Source organism: Sitophilus oryzae, unplaced genomic scaffold (assembly GCF_002938485.1).
Source record: "Sitophilus oryzae breed Bouriz unplaced genomic scaffold, Soryzae_2.0 scaffold_1974_pilon_pilon, whole genome shotgun sequence".
Lineage (NCBI taxonomy): Eukaryota > Metazoa > Arthropoda > Insecta > Coleoptera > Curculionidae > Sitophilus > Sitophilus oryzae.
The window spans coordinates 2670960-2684216 of NW_022146695.1; the positions used below are offsets into that span (position 1 = coordinate 2670960).

At 32.5% G+C, this 13257-nt stretch overlaps 1 protein-coding gene and 1 long non-coding RNA gene across 2 annotated transcripts in view; one reads left to right on the plus strand and one right to left on the minus strand.

Moving 5' to 3' along the window:
• Nucleotides 1–10473, minus strand: part of LOC115883671 — a 36975-nt gene extending 26502 nt beyond the window's left edge. Inside the window, exons 1-2 of the long non-coding RNA XR_004050424.1 lie at nt 10296–10473; nt 9170–9269 (exon numbers count right to left, since the gene is read on the minus strand). This is a non-coding gene — a long non-coding RNA (uncharacterized LOC115883671). The remainder of the gene's footprint in view (nt 1–9169; nt 9270–10295) is intronic.
• The window catches only part of LOC115883670, a 250820-nt gene that overhangs the window by 39295 nt on the left and 198268 nt on the right, over nt 1–13257 (plus strand). The window lies entirely within an intron of this gene.

Sequence of the window (13257 nt, forward strand, 5' to 3'; positions counted from 1 at the left end):
CTCTGTTATCGCGTTTATTTTCGAAAGTAAAACAGAAAAAAAACACGAATTTCTAGCTAAAGAACCGCAAACCATAATGGCTTTAGCGGCGGTGAGCTTAAGAGTAAACATTCTCTCTCTCGAGAGAGAGTTTTCAGTTTTTTCGCTCTTATTTTTTCATAAGCAAAACCCATTATAGATTATTTAAGACGACGTCTCTACAACAAGGCGAACAGTTAGCGAGTAGTATTAGAAGTTATAGGTTTGTTTTCGATGCAGGCAATACTTGAATTCGCTGTAAATCGTCATGACTTAAAGATTACCCAAAATTATGATTAAATAATATTTAAGAATTGAAGTAAAGTATTGTAAGTTAATGTCTCCTTTTTGCTGCTGAGCCTAATCTGGATAAGGTGTACTTTGTTTACGCGGAATCCGAACCAGGGTACTAGACCATATCATTGTCAATGGCCTACCGACTTGGAGAGTGTCTAAATCGACTCTTACTCACGAGAAATCCTATCTCATCCGGCCTCAAACCGGCATATATGCAACAGTACGGCCTCAAACTGGCAGTATGTACCAATATATTTTACACACTTACCAAACAACAGCACGACAGAGTTTTCAGACCATCCATCCACTCACATCGTCTAACGTCGCTTAACTTCGGTAATCTATCGGAAACCGGTCGGTGTTTCAATTTTTAGATAAATTAGTCCACTGTAAACCAGTAACGTACTAGGCATTCCAGAATAGAAAAACAATGAAAAACAGTGGGAAAACAGCGTGTTCAAATCTAAAATTGAAAATTGAAATACAGTCATCGGCATGAAAAACGGGCACCTTAAAATTTTGATGTGTTCTTAAGTTTAATATATTTTGTTCCAATAGGCCGACTTGGTGATTTTTTAAGTAATTTGTAGCTATATAATTTGACTTTTTAGTATCTTTTTCTAAACTAAAAATGAAAATTTTTATCTGGCAATTATACGAGGGAAAACAAAATGTTGATATTTTGATGAAACACCCTGTAGAATATATTAACAAAGCAAATAATTTAAAAATTATATATTTTTGGCCAACTGTATAACAAGAAATTTAAATGAAAGAAAGGAACCTACGTTGTGTTAAATATTTGTTTATTGTGATTATATACCCCGGATGCGCCTCGACAGCAGCAATATTTTGGGAAATTTGAGGAGAATAGGTTATGTAAATAACACTAAATTTGTAAATAGCCCTACTTATTTTATTAAATGAAATGAAAGGAGCGCCGTACTCTGTCTGGAATTCACATGTAAAAGAACGGCAGAGAAACCATGATCACTATTCCAGAGAATCCTATGCTGTTCTGAACTTTAATAAAAGAGAAATAATAAAAATATACAAACTGTTCTCATACCTAGGTTTATAGTTTAATACATTCAAAACATGCCTCATTTATATCGTTCAAAACTGAAGAAAGTTATTTTAACGCGTCCCCACCCGTAGGTACGCAGTCCCTTGTTGCGGAGATCGACGCTAAAGTTGAAGGTCTGGTGCAAATATCTTTAGATCATAAGTTATTTTATTTATTGTTTCTGGTTGCCCTTTTGCGAGCTAAGATATTCGTCCATGCACGGACGAAAAATGTTAGTACACTCAACAAGGCCCTTATTCTCACAAACCACAAACATCGGCACGAAGGAACAGTAAACGATTTTATTTAGATTACTTTTAAACTGAAATTATTTACAGCATAAATAGATTCCATTAAATGCATACACATGTTATATATTTATTTGCTTTGTCAGATCAAATAAATAAAGAAATGCTTTAGAACAGAATTACAACAGTAAAACAAAATAATATGATTTTAATTAACATTAGTTAAATAATGAGAAAACATTTACTTTACCTTTAACATTCTTTGTCAGAAAACTCAAGAACCAAAATTAAATCAATGCGTCTCGAATGGTAGTCTAAAAGCTATTCCTTAACAACTAAAAAAGTGGAGAACACAATTACATTAGGGATGTGATTATCTACAACTTTTATCTGAAAACTTTTTGTCTAAAATAGATTATAATGGAATTAGGGACAATTTTTAAAACAGCCAAAATTTGTTTTTTTCGAAATATCTAGTAAGGCATGAACTTTTTCGAAAATCTGAAAAGCGCATATTTATGACCCCACAAAACTGCAATTCTTTCTCCATTTAATTCTCTATCTCTCTAATTCTCCAATTCTCAATCTCCAGTAGTTTCCGAGATACCCATAGAGAACATCGTAGGAAACTCACCCTGTATATCATAAACACTATTTTATAGGTCCGTTGACTAGGATCAAAAACAAAGGCATGGTTTTAATGTAAAAAAAACGAAAAAATTTTAGTGTCTTCTTCAAAAGCGAATATCTCCAAAAAAAAATTAAGATAATGAGATGAATCAAAAAAAACTATCGAGAAAAGATACATCTAGATGTTAAAATAATTTTTAAATTCCTTGCATTGCTAAAATACTCCACAGGGTGTTTCAGCTTTCACCAAAATAGCAATATTCTGTTTTCCCTCGTATAATTGACAGATGGCAATTCTCATTTTTAACTTAGAAAAGAGACACTAGAAAGTCAAACAATTTAGCTACAAATTTCTTAAAAGTATCATCAAAATCGGTCCACTACAATACAATGTATAAAACTTTAAAATACATGAACATTTTAAGGTGCCCGTTTTTCGTGTCGGTGAGTGTATATAGAAAACACTTGAAAATATAAATAAAAATATAGAGAACAAAAAATGAAAACAGCCGTCTCTCTCGAGATTTAATTAATCTCTGGACAGTTAATGAAACAATTCCTTACTCTGTACGTAATAGACTATTATGGTATTCTACTACTACTTATAAAAAATACAAGAAATCACCATCTTATCCGATAGCCAAAGTTGAAGAATGCCTCCAGAAGCTGAACAAATTATTGAAAGAAAATAAAGTCCTCTTACTCCGGGTGCCAGCTTACTGTGGTATAGAAGGTAATGAAAAAGCCAACCATCTAGCTAGGAAAGGACCTGACATTCCACTAAATAAACCAGAACCGCTCTGCTTTACCGGAACGCAAGAACGCGGAAGACTACATCCGTAACCTGGAATGGGAATAATCCAACGGTCTAAAACAGTCGAAAAATTTCTCAGGACTTACTTATTTTCCTTGACTTGTCAGGGGATTTTTAACACAACACTGTCTCAATGAACACCTCAGTAGAATGAAGCTAAGAAACAACGGCGAATGCAGATTCTGTGGGGAAACACAAGAACACTTCATTATTTAGAACGCCAAGACGACAACCATTCGAGCCATAAACTTTGGTACGACTGATAGCGGAGATGGAGAACTTACCTCTGTAAAACCGTCTTAGATACTGGCTTTCGTCAAAGCCCTGAGACTGTATGATGAGTTATAACTCAAGAAAGAGGTACGTAATAGATCTACAAGGTCGCGGTGATTAACTTTTCCTTTCCCATACAATCTATTACTACTTATACAAAAGAGAAAATAAATTACCTAACTAAAACTAGATATTCTGCTTAAACTGACTTTTAAGCTTAATCTCAAAACCTCCAAAGTAATTTTCTTTAACATCATCACTTCAATAAGCTCCATTAAATCTCGTGGAACTTTGTCTGTTAAAGCGCTGATAACTTTTTAGCAAATTAGCGATTAACTATGAAATTTCTTTGTGACTATACACTGACGAAGTTTAAAGGTTAATGTGTCGAGATAATTAGGTTGAAGTCAGAGTGGTTTTGAACAGAAACACAGAATTCGTAAAAGGATTTGAAAGTTTGTGGGCATGATATATACGTTAAGAGAACTACAAGTCAAACTCTTTGTAGTGGGATATGGTATAATAGAGGTTAATAGAGTCTTGTTATGCATTTAATTTTGTAAAAAATGAAGCTTTAAACAGAAAGCTTTTGATCGGGTTCAATTAGAAGACATTTACTTTATGACAGACAAATACCCCATAACTTAATTAAAGTTATAGAAAATATATACAGTGCTAACAAAATCCAGGCTAATATCCACGGGGATCTTACTGAAACAATACTTGTTTCTAAGAAAGGCACACAAGGCGATTCATTAAGCACACTTCTTTTTAATATAATCATGGACGAAATAATCAAACAAGTACGCCATTTAAATGGATACAAAATGGGAGACCGCAATATGACAATTCTCTGTTATGCCGACGACGCTGTGCTATTCGCAGAAAATGAGGAAGACCTCCAAAAACTAGTATATCGCTTCAATCTAGTAGCAAAACCTTATAACATGATAATCCAAAATAAAGAGCCTGACAACATCAAAAATATCTATCAGATGCAAGATTGTCGTGGACAACACAATAATACAGCAAAAAAATGAAATTTAAATATCTCTGTATAGAGTTATCCGGTTATGGCGATATCGAAACACAGGTAAGACAACAAACAACAAAAGCAATGAGAGTAGCTGGATGTCTGAACGACACCATATGAAAAAATAAATACATAGGTGTCGAGGTGAAGTCAAGAATATACAAGGCTGTCGAGAAAATTAAAAAAAGGTGGTAATGTGGTTGAATATTGAAGTCATAAAAATCAAAAAGCGTCTATGGTAACATATTTTCGATTTCATTCTTTGATAGATGGTTTCTGATAGAATTTTAATTAACGTCATATTTTTTGCTATTTTAAAATGTTAATAAAGTACAATAGTATATTTTATGAGGAGTAAAAATGATACTTTTTGTGCCGAGACATAAAAAGTCATTTTTACTCCGAATAGAACATGCTATTTTTTTTTAAAACGCATCAAATAAGTTTTTAAATAATTTCAAACGTTCGAAATAATATAAAAATATTTAAAAAGAAATAGACTGGGTGAGTCTTAAATAAGTGGAAATATTTTCAGGGCTGGTAGATCTCGATAAAGGAAACATATTTTTTCTTTGCCGTTTTTCACATAAATCTAACATAACCGAGATATTTTACTTTGAAAATCTCCAAAAAAAAATTATTTTTTGCTAAAATTTTGAGAACCACGAGATCTTTTCTGGATTTTCTTTCTTGTAAATTTAACCTACTACCTATGTTGCCATATTATCAACAAATTATATTTTTTAATTAAAAACTAAAAAAAATCCAAATTTTCAATTTTTTTTTCACTAAAAAAACCTCCTAATTGTGTTTCTGCGGTCGAAATATACCACCCCTAAAAATATTTGCACTTATTTGAGACTCACCCTGTATATCGAGAAACTATGGTTACACTAGTTGAATTTGACACTTTATATCAGTTTAATCAGAGGTTTAATAATCAATTTTGTACTTTTATGCTTAGGCGTAGAAGTTTTTTATATTGTCAATCACGTCGCAAAAATGATTCCTTTTGTGACGTTTAAAAACAAAAATTATTTAGTTTAATCTTTGAATAAGAAGACTAAGGAAGGAGCATATCAAAAATTTTAGGTCCACCGTGAAGGGCCTCAAATATGGCCGACTTAAATTCCGGTTTATCAGTGACGTTCTAATTTTATTTAAAAAATGTAAAACTATGATGTAGGGTAGACGTGGGGTTGACTCAATAATATGTTGTTTTATTTGACGTTGTGAATAAATGTTGGTAGTTATTAAAATTGTTACAAAAATATATAATTCTAATAAAAATAGATAAGTTATAATAATTATTTATTAACACAAACATCCGATACGCTACTGAAGCAATATAATGAATGAATAAAACCAAAATGTGCAAGAAAAAATATATAATTAGTTAATTTAAGTGAATTTCATAAATGATCGGTTTACTACAGGTATGTATATTATATAGTCACTTACTAGCGAAAAGTTGTTCCATTATTTCACTCGATTTTTGCCGAAATCTACCGCACGCTACACAACCAACTATTTTAGAGTCTTTTTCCATAAATCGCGATAGTGTCACTGTTAATTTAAGTTCTGCCACAATTTCCATCTAGATTTACTACCTTTATACAACTATCAGTAGTAGAATAAATAATAAATAACATAAAATAAGGGCAACGGCCCAGCTACGTCGAAACACCGGTTCCCATTAGAACACCGAAGTTAAGCGACGTAAGGCGATGCTAGTGGATGGACGGGTGACCGGTTCGAAACTTTGCATCGTGCTGTTGTCCAAAAGGGAAAAGTGTAAAATCTATTGATACACACTGCTCATTCACGCCGGTTCAAGGCCGGATGAGATCGGATATCTCGTGAGTAAGAGTTAATTTAGACACTTCCTAAGTCGGTAGGCCATTGACCATGATATGGCCGAGGACCGCGGTTCGGATTCCGCGTATACAAGTAGGTCCCGTCCAGTTTAGCCATTGCAGCAGAAAGGAGACGTTAACTTGAACCTCACACAACATAAAATAAGCTCCGTAAAGATTGACAAATCCATAAAATTTCAAATCAAATTCAAATGTGTCAAATGAATCGTCAAACAGAAGTATCAAGGATCCCCACCCTAGAGTGCTTTTTCCGCCCACCATGCATGAATACATGGATAGCATTATGCTCCTTCCTTAGTCTTCTTATTCAAAGAGTTTAATGATACGGAAAGGGTGATAATGGTTATTAAAAAATATGATACCTTACCAAACGGCAAAAAATTTGACGTTAATCAAAATTAATAATAACCCCATCTAGAAACATATCAAAGAATGAAATCGAAAGTATATTACCATAGAGCCTTATGATTTTTAGGACTAGAAAATTCAGCCATATTTTCATGTTTTTTTTAATTTTTCTAAAACGGTCTGAAAATTTGGAAAAAAGGATTAAACATTTTAACAAGCAAAATTTTTTATGAAGAATGCATTTTTCTGTAAAAATGTCAATAATAAAAAAGTTTTTCCTCCTGTAAAAACAATCCGAGGACATACTGTACAGATAAATTGAATGTATCTACAACGCATTTTGCATTAATACAAAAAGTGTAATTGGAAACAAACAGACCAATGGTATTTGTACAATGCATTATAATATTTAGGTACAGTACGTCTGTCCGTTCTATAGCTACGAGGTTTCCGTGAGAGGGGAAACTAGTGATGAGCCAAACCGTGATTTTTTGTTCACAGGCTTACCTGTGACAGCGACTTTGTATTATCTGTGACTCTTAACTGTGACTGCGACTTTATGATTATGAATCCGAAAGCACAATCACGGCTAAAATATAAGATACGATACGAATGATACGATTCTGTTGTTGTTGTTATACTAATTTTTATTTGTCCTTTATCCAAGGCCGTTGAAATAGAAAACACTAAACAGTGGGTAAAAGGTATATTAAAAAATAAAAATAAAACAATTTTTTTATTTAAAGAAACCAACGGGAAAAGAATAAAATATGCAATATGCTCATAACCATAACGAACGAAACTTAACAACAAGAGATAAGTAATACATTAAACAACAAATATTTTCCTTTGTATTAAAATAAACGAAATATATAAAAAATAAAGTTTCTAAAAAAAATAAACAGTATAAAGGTAAAACTTTATGTGTTTGGCTTTAAAAAAAACCTGCTATACTAAAAAGGAACCAAACCGATTCGTAGTGATAAAAAATAGTAATAAAATATAAAATACATAAAAAATTAAATCACTTCTAACTGTCACTGTCTTTAGATCACTTTGTCAGATATCTATCCTATGAGACGTACGTCGTGACTCGTGACTGTGAACTGAGTCACGACCGGCGCTATCAGCAGCTGCGTTCGCGACCGCGACGTCCCGCTCTGTGAAGTATTTTCTCGTTACCAAAGAAATCACAATTAACTGTAATCGTCACGCTTTAGCAAGTCACCGTTTATTTTCAATTCACTCACAGGCCGTGACTGTGATTATAGAATATCAGTGACAAAGTCACAGTTACCGATATTTCACTCATCACTAGGGGAAACGATATTCTCTCGATGTTTTTCGTAAAAAATTAGACGACGCGTCTCATCAATAAAAATTCGACAAATTTGCAAGTAGCCAATAAAATGAGTGGGCGGAGCGATTTGTGGTGACGTACTCGTCAAGTCGACGAATAAAATATATTGTTGTTTATTTAAATGTTTTTTGTCCGCATTCCTTTCATAGACACAGATCCAGCAGATGTACTGTATACAATCTATCGTCTATTTGATTCCAGCAAATATAATTTCTAATAAGTATCTATTATAAGAAACACAAGATACGGACCTGTCCTTTTTGATTATGGCCAATAAAATATTTATGCCATCCTATATGGGAACCGTATCATAAATTTATACTCCAATTTGAGGTTGAGAACAACCTCATACATAACGACATATTTAAACTTATTATTAATGCAAAATTGGACGAAAAACGCGAAGCAATACGAGTAGTACTAATGGGTAAAAATTGTTCGATCCCCCACGATAACTAAAAATATGTGATTGACCCAGTTAAGTATTTTCTTTTTTTATTGTTCTTTTTTTAAACTGAGTGGGAGTAGTCTAAGTAGAGACCCCCACAGACGCTCAGTTCTTTCGCACAGGCCGCCTCTGCAAACTTTCCGGCCGACTATGCAGACTGTTGGTTTGACTTCAGCGAAATCAGACCTTGCTTGAATTTGGCCCACGCAAACGAAGCCTGAACCTCTATGTGTACGTTCAGTTCATTTTGATTCAGTTCATAGACAAAGTTAAGTCCGTCATTAACTTGAGACAAAATGTTTAACTTAAATAAACAGTTTCAATTTATCGAATTATAAACAAGCTTGCCATGACTATAGAAAATAAAAAGCAGAATGCAATTCAGAACTACATTTTGAAGCTATTCTCACTGTGAAAATGTGCTGAAATTATTATCGTGTGCTTCATTTACTTCATTGTAGACAAAACTATACTATAAAACTGTGCGTGTGTGCCACAGGCAATATTACAGGTTAAACCGCACAAACTATCCTGCACAAGTGCACAGTCAAACCTATGCTAAAGAACTGAGTGTCTGTGGAAGCTCTTAGATTTGCTTTTATATTTAAAATAATACCACTGTATAAAAATATCTGTTTTACAGATAATTCTGTACCAACTTGAACAAATATTTATTCTGTAACTAAATTTTTGCTATTTTAATTTTATTAAGAATGTATTCTTTTACTCTAATTAATAGGAAAAAAATATCACTTACCAACAACTTTATATTACATCCATTTAATATCACACAGCACTTAGGTAGGATAGGCATGTAGCAATATTTAAAAATTGTCCCATCATCTCTCAATGTCAAACTGAAATATAAAAATTTTGTTTTAAAAGGTCCAATAACAAAAATAAGGAAGAGTTTTAATTGCACGAAAGAGTTTTAATTGCATTGGAGCATTGGTTACAACTTCCATGCGGAGGGTGTGTTAATCTTTTGTTGTTGTATTATACAAAAAAAGATTAACCCCCTCTGCAAAGAAGTTGAAACCAATGCAATCAAACTCTTTCGTGCAACTTCGTGGTTATAAATAGTCTTTATATAACTTCTTTGCGTAAGGGGTTAATCTTTTTTTTGTACAATATAACAAGAAAAGATTAACACCCTCCGCATAGAAGTTGAAACCAATGCAATCAAAACTCTTCCGCGTAACTTTGTGGATATAGGTAGGTAAATATATTAACTATTGTCAGATCTCATAATATGTAATTTATTCAAAATGCCTAATCACCCGAAAAAATAGAAGATATGGCAACGTTGTAAATTTTCAAATTTCTAGATTAAGTCTAGAATATATTTGTCTCTCTCATTACATAGGAGAGAGAAAGAAGGATATATCAACTGTCAAACTTCCATCTGGTCTCAATTTTCTTTGTTATTTTGTTAAGAAAAGTGTTTTTCAGTAAAATTTTGGACATTTTTCTATCCCCAATCAAGTGTGGCTTCTAGATAAACTATAATATAATGAAAATATAGTAAAATTATTACTTTATAGGGCTGAAATAAGGAAAAATTCAATGTTGAAATAAATTTTCGTTTTTCTGAAAAACGGTAAGAGACCGCCTAGAAAAAAGTTCATATTCGTAATCTACGACCTCAAAATAGGGTGTATACCAATTCTGGTGAAAATCTGACGATTTCCAGTTTTCCCAATAATTACCAAAACTTTTTTTTATCAATTCGATTCAACGACGATAATGGGCCACCCTGTATGTGAACCGGCTATTTATTGTACTATAATAATATCTTTTTTTTAATAAGTTTCTCTAAGTAGGTACTACTCCATAAGACACAAACAGCAATATAAATAACAACAAAAATATGCACCACTTACCAACAACGTAGTTTTACATCCATATCTGGACACGTACTATATTCTAAAATCTTTTAGACATCAGCCACACACCGAAATAGTTTGTATTAACAATCACAATATCCCCATTACACATAAAAATACAAATAAAAGTACCTATTATATTTATAACCCTATTTCTTTTAAAGAACATCCCACTAACTAGCCATCACGTCTGTTTCTAACGGAAACTTGTTGATAACTGACAACGACAACTGACATGATTGATTCTGCGTTCAGGCGGTTCAGGCACTTTCGTACATATAGGATTATGTAACATGCAGATATTCTTATTTAAATCTAAAATATTTTTTAAGAAAAGCAAATTTCTGAATTGATTATTATAAGGCAGTTTTCTTTTTTCTTATGAATTTTATAACGCTACTGACAAAAAATCATTATAATATGCGTAATTCATGGTTTTGACACACTATTCACGCCACCGCACTCAAAACTGTACTGTGCGTCGGAATACGTGTATTTTTCTGCATTAGGTAATATTCTCAAACTTTCTTTTTCGAAACAGAATTGTTTCGACCAATCATCGTTCGATTTTGACCGCTTTTCTAGGAATACTTTTACCCCTAAATCGGAGCGCAGGACGCCCATAAATCAGATAGGGCGTGACATGCTTGAGACGCAGAAATACTTAGCAGGCACAAACTCTTAATATGTGTCGTTTTAAAACCTATGTTAAAAGAAATATTATTGGGAAAATAAACTCACGTTATACACTTATATAAAACTTTTTTTCATCAATTCGTCAACCATGACGATATGGCCCTGTATGCGAACCGGCTATTTATTGTACTATAATATATTTCTTTTTATTTTAATAAGTTTCTCTAAGTACCACTCCATAAAACACAAACAGCAATATAAATAAAACAATAAAATATGTACATATACTACTTACCAACAACGTAGTTTTACATCCACATCACGACAGGTATGATATTCTAAAACATTTTATATAGAAACTATCAACACACTTTAATAGTTTGTAGTTTGTATTCACAATCACTTCGTAATCACAATTATCCTACGACACAACAATACAAATAAAAGTATTATAACACCATTTTTTATCAAGAATATTAAACTAACACTTCGGTTTTTGTCGAAAACTTGTTGATAAGTGACAGTGACATATTCAGCGTTGTTTTGTTTTTTCTTGACACACACAGCGTCAGCCGTCATGGATCTGTGGACTATACTTCGGCATGTTTAAAGAAATCGCACGCACTTTAGTACATTGATTTAGTTATGTAACATACAGATATAGGTAGTACTGATTTAAATCTAAAATAATTAAAAATTTGCAATGAATTAAATAAAAGAACAAAAATAAGTTTCTTTTTAGAGGTTTTTATTTATTAAAAAAGAAAAAAACACTTCATGTAGTTGATTGAATCTATTTTAGGAAGTATTTTACTCCAAATTATGATAAAACTGAAGTAAATATACAAATTTATTAAAAAAAAATACGTCCACGCTGATATTTTAAATTATTTTTTGATCTGCAAAGGTCAGTTTTGAAATTAAATTTAAAATATATATAAACTGTAAAGGACAAGTTTAGGTACCTATTGAACTTTATACATAAAATGTTACTAACTAAACTATTACTATGAGTAATATTTAGAATGTTTGTTTGCATTTGTTTTAAATAACTACAGAAATTTAAGGGGAATTTTACTTTAAAGCTAAAACTATTTCGTCCGTAACCTACTCGTCTCTCATAAGTACGCGGACCAAACCAAACGCAGAAGGCCGGGTCCGCAGGCCGGATCTTTGGGTGTATGGGGGCTATTGAAAAGGAAATATTGTATAGAGGGTTCATTGTGCAAGTTATAGCTCAGGGCCCCCGATTCATCGTTTTACATGGGTGACCTTCAACAAATTAGAGACAAGCTGCAATTTTGCATGGAGTTTCATTTTGTAGATCTTTAAACATCCTGAAACCCCAGCGATGAACCGTTGAACCTGTCACCCCAAAACCACCCCTACAAGGGGTAAAAATGGCCCTTTTTTTACTTTTTCTTCAATAACTCTAAAACTACGAATTTTAGGAAAAAAAGTCATGAGTAAAAAATTGAAGAGAAGAAAATTTCCTACCACATAGGTAAAGAACCAAAATGTTTAGAATTTCAGTGGCGCAGGTGCGAATTCTTTAATTTAGGAGGATTGTTTTAATAACCCACCATTCTGTGTTTAACTTTAAAGGAAAGCATTTTTGATGTAAATCTCGAGACCAAAAAATTTATCAGGATAGAAGTTCCTATAAAAACGATCTTTTTAATAAAGGTAATTTACCAGTGGCGGAGATAATTTTTTTAAATGTGCGTTTTTTACATTTTAAAAACATTGAATAAGAAAAATTGCAGTTTTACAAATAGTTTCCCATGCAATAGTTATATTGAAATTTTTAGCTTAAAACAACAGACCTGTTCATTTTTTGCTCATACCCGTTTATTTCTGTTTTAAAGCGGTTGTTTCTTGTTTGAACCTGTTTAATTTTGTTTATTAGCGTATTTTAACCGTTCTTACCTGATTTACGTCTGACGTCACTTCCTGCTCCTTGCTCCTGATGCAGAAACCCCCATCTCCCTCTACTTAGATTGAAATTTAAAATACAATGTTTTTAAGCGAAAATGTCAAAAGTTGCGATATGATCTGCCATTGTATTGTGAGTGTAATTTTCTAAATAAAATAAAAAAATTACGAGTGTTATTTAAAAATCTAAAGTTGTAGTAATTTCCGGTGAAACAGGAAGTGACTGAAAACAATTGAATACGTTAATTAATCCTAATTTATCCTAATTTATGTTATATACTAACATATCAAATCTTGTTTTTTTATCAGAAAAAAACAAGATCATGGTCTGCGTTAAACCCGATAAGGACAAATCGTGGGAGGTGTGCCGATTCTATGTTTAAATGGG